Source organism: Schistocerca nitens, chromosome 4 (assembly GCF_023898315.1).
Source record: "Schistocerca nitens isolate TAMUIC-IGC-003100 chromosome 4, iqSchNite1.1, whole genome shotgun sequence".
NCBI classification, from domain to species: domain Eukaryota; kingdom Metazoa; phylum Arthropoda; class Insecta; order Orthoptera; family Acrididae; genus Schistocerca; species Schistocerca nitens.
In genome coordinates this window covers 542,119,859-542,131,421 of record NC_064617.1, presented here as the reverse complement: position 1 = coordinate 542,131,421, position 11,563 = coordinate 542,119,859, and positions in this window count along the sequence as shown.

The following is an 11,563-nucleotide window of genomic DNA, read 5'->3' as shown; positions in this document are numbered from 1 at the left end:
GATTAGTGTTTAACGTCCCGTCGACAACGAGGTCATTAGAGACGGAGCGCAAGCTCGGGCGAGGGAAGGATGGGGAAGGAAATCGGCCGTGCCCTTTCAAAGGAACCATCCCGGCATTTGCCTGAAGCGATTTAGGGAAATCACGGAAAACCTAAATCAGGATGGCCGGAGACGGGATTGAACCGTCGTCCTCCCGAATGCGAGCCCAGTGTGCTAACCACTGCGCCACCTCGCTCGGTCGTCTGTCATGAGTTATTCTGCTTCCCTGGTAGCAGATTTCGTCAACTTCGTATACTTCGTGATCACCAGCCCTGATGTTCAGTTTCTCGATGTTCACATTTCTACTACTTCGCAATACTTTCGTCTTTCTTTGATATACTCTAAACCCATGTTCTGTAGTCATCAGACTATTCATTCCATTCAGTAGATCCTCTAGTTCTTCTTCACTTCCACTGAGGATAGCAATGTCATCAACAGATTTTATCATTGATATGTTTTCACCTTGAATTTTAATCCCACTCTTCAGCCTTCGTATTGATTCTTCGATATACAAACTGAACAGTAGGGGCGACAAGCTACATCCCTGTTTGACACTCTTTTTAATCCGAACACTACGTTCTTCGTCTTCACTCTTACTGTTACTCTCTTGGCTCCTGTACATATTGCAGATTACCCATCTTTGCCAATAGCTTACCCCTATTTTTTCAAAAATTTCGAACATCTAGCACCATTTCACGTTGTCGAAAGCTTTTTTCAGGTCCTATGAACGTGTCTTGATTTTTCTCTAGTCTTGATTCCACTGTCAACCGCAACGACAGAATTGCCTTTCTGGTGCCTTTATCTTTCCTAAAGTTAATCTTATCATTTTTCTGTTTATTATTCTTGTCAGAAACTTGGATACATGAGCTGTTAAGATGAGTGTGCGATAATTATCGCACTTTTCGGCTCTTGCAAACTGCGGAATGGTGTTTTCCCGAAAATCAGATGGTATATCGCCAGACTCATACATTTTACACACAAATATGAAGCGTCGTTCTTTTGCCATTTCCCCCAACGATTTTCGAAATTCTGATGCAATGTTATCTATCTCTTCTGCCTTATTTGATCTTAAGTCCTCAAAAAATCTCCTCCAAACCTCTTTTAAATTCCGATTCTAATACTGGCTTCCCTATCTCTTCTAAATTGACTACTGTTTCTTCTTCTGTCAAATCAGACCAAACTTCCCCCTCGTTGAGGCCTTCATTGTATTCTTCCCACCTACCTGCTCCCTCCTGTGCATTTAATAGTGGAGTTCCCGTTGTACTTTTAACGTTACCACCCTTGCTTTTAATTTCACCGACGGTAGTTTTGAGTTTCCTATATGCTGAGTCTGTCCTTCCGACGATCATTTCTTTTTCAATTTCTTCACATATTTCCTGCAGCCATTTCGTCTTAGCTTCTCTGCACTTCCTATTTATTTCATTACTCAGCGACTTGTATTTCTATATTCATGAATTTTCCTGAACAATTTTGTTCGTCCTTCTTCCATCTGTTAATTGAAGTATTTCTTCTGTTACCCATGATTTCTTCCCAGTTACCTTCTTTGTACCTATGTTTTTCCTTCCAACTTCTGTGACTGCCGTTTCTAGAGATGTACAGGGTGCTGAGCTATTCCTTATTGCTGTATCTATAGTCTTACATAACTTCAAGCGTAGCTCGTCATTCCTTAGTACTTTCACATCCCACTTCTTTCTGTATTGATACTTTCTGACTAATCTCTTAAACTGCAGTGTACTCTTGATCATTACTACATTGTGATCTGAGTCTATATTTTCTTCTGGGAACGCCTTACAATCCAGTATCTGATTTCGGAATCTCTGTCTGACCATGAGGTAATCTAATTGGAATCTTCCCGTATCACCTGGCCTTTCCCAAGAATACCTCCTCCTCTTGTGATTCTGGAACAAAGTATTCACTATTACTAGCTGAAATGTATTACAGAATTCAATTATCTTTACTCCTCTCTCATTCCTTGTCCAGAGCCCATATTCTCTAGTAACCATTTCTTCTACTCCTTCCCTACAGCTGCATTCCAGTCACCCATGACTATGAAATTTCCATCTTTCTTTCCGTACTGTAGTACCCTTTCAATGTTTTCATATACTTTCTCCATCTCTTCATATTCAGCTTGCGACGTATGCATGTACACCTGAACTATCATTGTCGGTGTTGGTTTGCTGTCGACTCTGATAAGAACAACCCTATCATTGAACTGTCCACAGTAGCACGCTCTTTGCCCTACCTTCCTATTCAAAGTGAATCCTACACCCGTTATACATTCTTCTGCTGCTATTGATATTACCGTATACTCATCTGACCAGAAATCCTTGTATTCTTCCCATTTCACTTCACTGACCCCTACTATATCAAGATTTAGCCTTTGCATTTCGCTTTTCATATTTTTTAGCTTCCCTACCGCGTTCAAGCCTCTGACATCCCATGCCCCGACTCGCAGAACATTATCCTTTCGTTGGTTATTCAGTCCTTTCGTTTCGGTCACCTACCCCTTAGCAGCCCCCTTCTGGAGATCCGAATGGGAGACTATTCCTGAATATTTGGCTAATAGAAAGACAATACAGACACTTTTCCAATTACAGGCCATATTTCCTGCCTATATACAGCATGTTTCCTTAATGCAGAAGTTTCCATTCCCTTCTGCATTCTCATGCTGTTCATCATTGCTGATTCTTCCGCCTTTAGTGACAGTTTCCTGCCCCAAGGGCAAGAGGGTACCCTAAATCTCTGTTCGGTCCTACACCCCCTTTGACAATGCCATTGTCTGAGTGAGGGTAACTTCTTACCGCGGAAGTCTCCGGTCGCGACTGTCCATTATTCATTTCAGACGTGGCGGGGATCGAACTCTGGACTGAGGACATTCCGATTTCTAATCAAAGACGCTACTTCTAGACCACGGGTGAACCTAACTAGTGACAGAAAATGTTTATCAGATGTAGTTCACCCTGAGCTAGTTAGGCACCGATGTGATAATGGAATGTGTGGAAGTGACAATAAACTATATATCGGTGTTCAAAGTACGTTACACAGGTTCACTGCATTCTTGTACTGTATACTCCTCAGTTTTTTCTTGCACTGGGTTCTTATGCTAAGATATGATGATAGGGGCAACCCGAAATGCGTCAACAGAAGTGAATTAATATAAAAATTTGGTGATCCGGAGAAGTGTGTAACTGTTAGTAAGAACTAGAATTATATGTCTGACAAGGGAACCTCCCCATCGCACCCCCCTCAGATTTAGTTATAAGTTGGCACAGGGATAGGTCATGAAAAACTGAACACAGATCAATCGAGAAAACAGGAAGAAGTTGTATGGAACTATGAAAAAATAAGCAAAATATACAAACTGAATAGTTCGTGTGCAGGATAAGCCACATCAAGGTACGTGTACACTGAGGAGCACCGTGGTCCCGTGGTTACCGTGAGCAGTTACGGAACGGAAGGTCCCTGGTTCAATCCTCCCTCGAGTGAAAAGTTTTAATTTTTTATTTTCAGACAATTATCAAAGTTCATGCACTCAGACATGATCAACTTCGCTCTCCAAAATTCCAGGACATGTTCAGATTTGCTTGGACACATGCAGGATTTGACGGTCTACACACGGAAAAACTTGAAAACGTTAAAAACGTATGTTTTGACAGAGCACAGGGAAAACTGTGCGACTGTGAAACTGTTGCATTCATTTGTTGCCGTTTATGTGACAAACTCTTATGTTTTCATCACTTTTTTGGGAGTGATTATCACATCCACAAGAAAACCTAAATCGGGCAAGGTAGAAGAATCTTTTTACCCATTCGCCAAGTGTGCAAGTTAGGTGGGTCGACAACATATTCCTGTAATGTGACGCACATGCCGTCACCAGTGTCGTATAGAATATTTCAGACGTGTTTTCCTGTGGAGGAATCGGTTGACTTATGAATTTGCGATCAAATGTTTTCGGTTCCTATTGGAGAGGCACGTCCTTTCGTCTACCAATCGCACGGTTTTGCGCTGCGGTCGCAAAACACAGACACTAAACTTATTACAGTGAACAGAGACGTCAATGAATGAACGGTCAGATCGTAACTTTGCGAAGATAAAGTAAGTAAAATTTTTACTCGAGGGAGGGACTTGAACCAAGGACCTCTCGTCCCGCAGTTACTCACTCTAACCACGGGACCACGGCGCTCTTCAGCGTACATAGTCCTTGTGTTGCATATCTTACACTTGGACTACTCTGTATATTTTGCTTATTTTTTCATAGTTCCACACAACTTCTTCCTGTTTTCTCGATTGATCTGTGTTCAGTTTTTCAAGGCCTATCCACTATGTCAATTTATAACTAAATCTGAGGGGGGCGCGATGGGGAGGTTCCCTTGTGAGTATTTATGTGTGCTGTGTATGTGGATTCTCCATTTGTCTCTGCTCCACTTTCATACTCCTCCTGTTGCACCACGTGCACGTATCGCCAGCTGGTGGTACTGTATCTCGCAGTGGGAGGTAGTCCATGTTTTGGTTCAGAGGTGTAGTGTCTGAGATAAGGCTCTGTGCTAGAAAAACGTGAGGCAATGGTATTTAGCGAACTGAGAAATTTTTGTAGGTACCATTGGTCTGTTGGTCAGCTGCCGATGATAAAAATGTAAGAAGACATATTTTTGTAATAATTTTATCTACCAGCACAACTTCTACAAAGTGCAACATTCACAACTGGTCTTCAATTCGCCCCCCCCCCCCCCCCCCACACCCGGCCCGCCACTGCTGTAGAAAATTCTGTCGTCCTAGGTCAGTAGACCCTACCGTGGTTCAAAAAATGTCACAAACAGCGATGATTCTTGCCAAATGATCCCTCTCTGTTTCGATAGACTTTTCGCATAACCTCAAATGAAACACAATGGAGTCAGATGAAGTGAACGAGCTGCCGACAAAACAGCACCAGCACTTCAAATCCACCTTTTGGTAAACTACTGAAGCAAAAGTTCATGAGCTTGAACTGCAACGTAAGCTCCATCATTTTGTAACTACGTATCCACATCAAGATCAAGTGGCATGCCTTCCAAAACACACCCTTCTACATGCACCAATGATGCACACTTCCGTCTGGATAAGGTTATCCTGCTCCACAATGTCGGTGACGTACAGTCTTCTTCATCGTTTAAATAACGACCCATGTACTTTTGTACTAGACTAGAAAAGTTTCACGCAGATGGCTTCTTTCGTGGGATGTTAATACAGTAAGCTCTGAGCGATGGTCTCTTATCTGAAACCAATACATCTTTCCGTTTCCATTATTCCTGTAAGCTCCTATCATCACTAAAGAAATGTACTGTATCATAGACGCCACATTAGAGAATAAAATCAAAAAGGAGACATCGCAGTAGCAGTGCTGGCAGTTTGTATGGTTATGAATTACAGATCCCTCTCTCAGATTGGGGGAAGGTGATAGGGTCGAAGAGAGGGGCGAGGGGAGGGATAGAGAGAGCTTGGGAATACATAGGCAACCCAAATGAAGTTGGCGGATACGGTAAAATGCTGCATCATACGAGATGCAAGAGTAAACGTAATACTAGAGTTACACTCGTACAAAGATAAAACGGTCGAAAAACAGAGACCGTTCGTTGCGAATGGTGAACAGGCGTGCAGTTGGATCGATAGTTAAACCGAGAACTTTGAAGGTGCTTTTAATGGTCTGCTAAATAGTTCTGATCGTCTGTGCTGATGGTACCCTCAGAAGCTTATATTAAGCAGCTGACTGTTGGTATTTCGACTGGTGAAAAACTGTTGAGTTCCTGTGTCTCTGCAATGACATGAACAATAAAGTTCTCGTTTTCAAGTTCCCAGCCTATGAAGATATGCATACGAACTGGGTTTATATATCAGGAGAGATTGTTTCATTCCTAGCTTAGACTCCTTATAAAGAAAATATGTAGCTGTTAAACTTTTAACAGAAATGCAAGTTTCAGCAGCAAAAGTACAACATATTTGTCTTTATGTTTAACATGTCAGCACTTCAGTTTCCTTGTTTTCTTTTCTATTTTTTTCGGAACACATGCGTGGCATGCATAGTATAGTTCAATTAATTCTTGATTGTAAATATTAGTTTTAGAGACAATCCTGTTACTGAGGTACTGTGGAGGCACTTATGGATGACATGCGATCTGAAATTCATGCTAGGAAAGGCAAAGAAGAAATTTTTAAATCCTTTTTCAAGTGTTCCTTTGTGAAGTGTGTTCCAGGGGGCCAGACGCATTTTCTGACACTGCTGTAAAGCCCAGTGACGTGGATATTACTGTTAGTGACGTTGAGAAACATCTTAGATCGCTAATATTGAACAAAGTCTCTGGGATCGATGACATCCACACCCAGCGTTACGGAAAATTTGAGTCTGAATAATACATCCTTTAATTATATGCAGTCCAGTCACATTAAAGCGAACAACGCCTATGTGCGACGTTAATGTGCAATAACCACTCACAGAAGACAGGTGGCGGCAGTAACAGTGGAAGGTGTACAAGACATGTCTGGAGGAGAGGGAGGGGCTTGCGGGCAACAGTGCAGTTGTCGTTATGCGAAAAAGGAGCGATCCATATGCGCATGATCATTGGCTTTCGAGCCATGGGTGGAAACATTTCCGAAATGGCTATGTCAGTGAACTGTTTGAGTGCCACCGTGGTTAAAGTGTAATGCGTATGGCAAAAATGTAGCCACCCAAACCCGTGCCTAGGCAACTCTGGTGCACCGTGGACCATAGATGTCAGCGGTGAGCAACAGCTTTGGAGATGTGTACAGGGAAATAGATGTGCAACTATTGAGCAACTGATGATCCAGACAAAGCAGCGGGTTACCAACAGTGTCTCCTCACTGTCTGTTCAGCGAATGTTGGTGTGTGTGGGCCTCTGCAGCAGGTGCACGGTTCATGCTCCCATGCTGGACATCGGCGAAGAAGGCTGGACTTTGTACGCCAACGCCGCTATTCAGTGGTGAAAGGCGGGCTTTTCAGGTGAATCATGTTTTATGCTCCATCGGGAAGTAACATCCTGCAGCAACCGAGGGAGCGTTATGGTCTGGGAAACGTTTTCGTGGCTTTTCCTTGGTGATCTCGTCATTCTGGAACGCACAAAGGATCAACACAGATATGCATCTATCCTTTGGGACCGTGTCCACTGCTAAACACAGTTTGTTTTTCCTCAATAAGACGGCATCTACCAGCAGAACGCTGCAACGTGCCACAGAGCCTGCAGACCACGTTTGGCTCGAAGAGCACCAGGATTAGTTTACCGTTCTTCACTGGCCACCAAATTCCGCGGATTTAAACCCAATCGAGAATCTGTGGGATTACTATGATCTTGTTGTTAGTGTCTTGCATCCTCAACCGAGAAACCCAGCGCAACTGGCTATTACCTTGTGGGTACCTTCCAGAACCTCACTGACTCTATTCCTACAAGTCTGACAGCTGTCTGAGCTGCAAACAGTGGTTATTCAGGATCTGACAGGCGGTCACATTAATGTGACAGGGCAGTGCATTATACCGTTGATCTCTATAACGGCACGCAGTAACTGTACTTCATGCTTCTACGCATGTCACTTACCTGATATACAATATATGTAATATGTTTCAAATAAGATTCTTCTTGAGCTATTGCTGTTTATGTCTAGTAGTTTTCCAGAAGAGTGACGCGTCTGCATTTATCACCTCTGATGCTTGAGGAGTGATGTATTAGCTACAAAATTCCCGGTAATTTCAAGCGGGCATTATCGTACTTCCATATAGTTGCGTGTTCTTTGTATAAGTGTTCATTCGTTTCATGATCATTTCACGCCCTATAATTCAGACAGCTTAATTGATAGATACGTGATGATAGCGATTTGGTGTACGCTGTTGTACGCAACTGGTAGGTGTGTAAGCTACTTCATATTATCATTGAGGCCCCAGGAGTAAACATACCGCTAGAGCTACTGATAGAAGAGCCAGCCATGACAAAACTCTTCCGTCTGTGAGAGCGAGATGTATGGGATAGGCAAAATACCCTCAGACTTCATAAAGAATATAATAATTCTAATTTCAAAGGAAGCAGGTGCTGATAGGTGTAAAAATTATCGAACTATAAGTTTTTATAAGTCACGAATCATTTACAGAAGAATGGAAAAACCGCCGGTAGCCAAACTCAGAGGTTTTAAATCCAGAGAAATGTTGGAACATGCGAGGCAATTCTGACCCTACAACTTCTCATTGAAGAGAAGTTAAGAAAAGGCAAACCTACGTTTATAGCATTTGTAGACTTAGCGAAAGGTTTTCACAATGTTGACTGGAATACTCTCTTTCAAATGCTGAAGGTGGCAGGGGTCAAATACAGGGAGCGAAAGGCTATTTACAATTTGTACAGAAACCAGATGGCAGTGATGAGTCGAGGACCACGAAAGGAAAGCAGTAGTTGGGAAGGGAGTGAGACAGGGTTGTAGCCTCTCCCCAATGTTATTCAATCTGTATATTGAGCAAGCAGTAAGGAAAACAAAAGAAAAACTTGGAGTGGGAATTAAAATCCAAGGAGAAGAAATAAAAACTTTGAGGTTTGCTGATGACAATGTAATTCTGTAAGACAGCAAAGGACCTGAAAGAGCAGTTGAACGGAATGGACAGTGTCCTGAAAGGAGGATAGAAGATGAACATCAACGATTTAAGTCTCAGGAAGTCCTTTCTGTATTTGTATGGAGTATAGCCTTGTATGGAACTGAAACATGGATGACAAACAGTTTCTAAATGTGGTACTACAGAAGAATACTGAAGATTAGATGGGTAGATCACGTAACTAATGAGAGCGTACCGAACAGAACTGGGGAGAAGACAAATTTGTAGTACAACGTAACTAGAAGAAGAGATCGGTGGGGAGCGTTGGGTGAGGGAGGCGGGGCTAAGCAAATTCAGAAGAATGTAGGTTGCAGTAATTACTCAAAGATGAAGAGGATTGCACAGGATAAAGTAGCATGGAGAGATACATCAAACCAGTCTTTGGACTGAAGACCACAACAACAACGATATCTAAACGTGTGTGTGTATCTCATGTGTTGCAGTGTGTTTTGTTTCTGGTTCTGTTCATTCTGTAATGTTTTGTCAGTGCATATGTATAGTTGCTTTTCTTGTTAACTTTTGAAGGTGACGTATTGATACTCCTAATATTCTTTCTTCTCGAAAATTCTGGGGCAATTGAAAGCGGCCTCCTCCTTCTCCGTGGTTTTCATGTAAACTTAATGAAAATCGTTTCTTTACCACCTTCAGTATCTGTTATTAGTGACAGTTAGTTGTGTATCCTCAAGTTGTCTTTCAACATACATTTGTAAATATTGTAAACACCATAATACAATTAGTATTAGTAGTATTGCTAGGTGCGGGAAGGCTCTTTTTCGTGCCACTTAAAAGTTGTTGAATGAGAAATATGCATTTGTAAATAATTAAACAGATGTTGTGTGGTACCCACTGGTTGATGAGAATATCCTTTGCATACTTTTCTCCATAATATGTAATTGCTGTATTTTCTGTTGAATGTGCTTTTGGATTTAAGAGGACGAGATTTCAGGTTAGTTTTCTTTCTAGCAACAAAAATCACGTTCCCTCTGAATTTTATACTTAACATAAATGGAGACTGGAGATGTGACAGGAAGCAGCACAGGAACCATGCGACCACGTTGTATAACTGGAACAGTACTGCACAGCTGATGAGTAAGTCGCTCAGTAAAACGGCCACTCCGCGCGGTAACTGTAAGTAAGTAAGACTATATGTCGATCCTGTATTCTTTACGCAGTTTTTTTTTCCAAAAGCATAAAACATAAAAATTGCTTCAGCAGTTTCCTTTATAGCAGTGAAACTGAAGATGTCACTTACCTGACCTGCAATATATGAAATGTATTTGAAGTAAGGTTGTTCTTGTGCTATTGATGTTTATGTGTAGCAGTTTTCCAGACGGTGCAGATGTAGATGCCTGTGCATCGTTTGGTATTTTTCATAGTTTTAACAACAGTGGGTTGTTGGTATATGGTCCAGGATCATCATGAAATAACATGCACTGCAATTCTTCATGGTTGGTAAATCCTTTATTTCCGCGGTCTTGTACTAACTTAGTTGAACTTTCATAATTAATTAGAAGGTCTAAATATTTCATTTTCATTACTAACACTTTGTTATGTAAATTATGAAACAAAATGAACGCAAATAAAGTTTTGACTTTACATGACTCACTATTTTACGTTGAAATTTTTTTTAACAGTGATGAAGTGCAGTTTTCAGTACATTTATTCATATTAGATAACGAAGTTTAGTACCTGTAATTTATCACTTGTAGAAGCATTTTTATTGGAAAGATTTTGCTGGAAGCTGTGATACCGCTAACGGCGTAACGTCAAGCACATATGTTATATTCAGGTTGTAAGGCCCTGCTCCCTAGGTGACGTTGGCACGTCCCAAAGTGTCACTTACTTGTGATGGATGAGCAGCTTCGCCGCAGGTGGCTTTACTAGTAGAACTGTTTCACGCTTGTTTCAGCCAGACTGTTTCAAACATTATACTGCATTCAGAAAGTAACAATACAATTTGTGAAGAGTAAAGTTGATACGGTAATTTCTATGTATGAAAAACTTCAGAACGTGTTAGATAATGTGACATAATATCTTAACTACTCGATGGAAATGAACGGCAGTGCAGGAGTATGTTACCAGTCTCCTCCCAGTCGTGAGACCAACGTGAGTAGAGCGCTGTATGGGGTTGGTCCCTCGACACGACGCGCAGTGTGTCAATCGGCGAGCGGCTACAGTACACTGTGATCTTCTTCACAACATGGCCCGTGGGCAACATCTGGTTGGCTTCTCACGGGGAATAATCTTTGAGAAAGTGGAAGGTGGTCGAAATGTGTGGAATATGTCGAGTGTATACCAGGTGTTTGGTATTGCTTAGGTGCGTGGGAAGCGTTCCGAATCACAGTCACTACTACCCGAACAATACAAGATGGTTGACCACAGTCAAATACAGCAAACGTAAGTGCAACCATATTTACCGGGACTGCAAGGCACGCAATCTCACGCTCCACAGTGACATAGGACTTGCATGGGGGTGATCCATTTGCCCGATGACACGAGCGGGTCGGCGACACCGTTTGCGATGCTGCCAAGAACATAGGGACTGGGTCACGCGCTCTTCTCAGAAGAGAGTAGAGCCAGTCCGAATAGTGATTCTGGGCGTTCCCTCACGTGGCGGGAGGTGGGAACACGTAATGCACCCAGTACCGTGTCGAACGTGGTCGTTTTGGTGGTCCAGGTGTTGTGGTGTAGGGAGGCATAATGTTGTACGGGAGTACTGATCTACACATCTTTTAACGCAATCAGCGTCATTGCGACATTATACTCCTTCACCATGTGCATTATGCCCTGACTTCATTTTTATGGACGACAATGCGCGACCGCATCGAACAGTAGGTGGAAGAGCTCTTGGAACGATAGGATATTGGACCTGCTCGTTCCCCTGCCTTAAAACCCTTGTGCACGGCT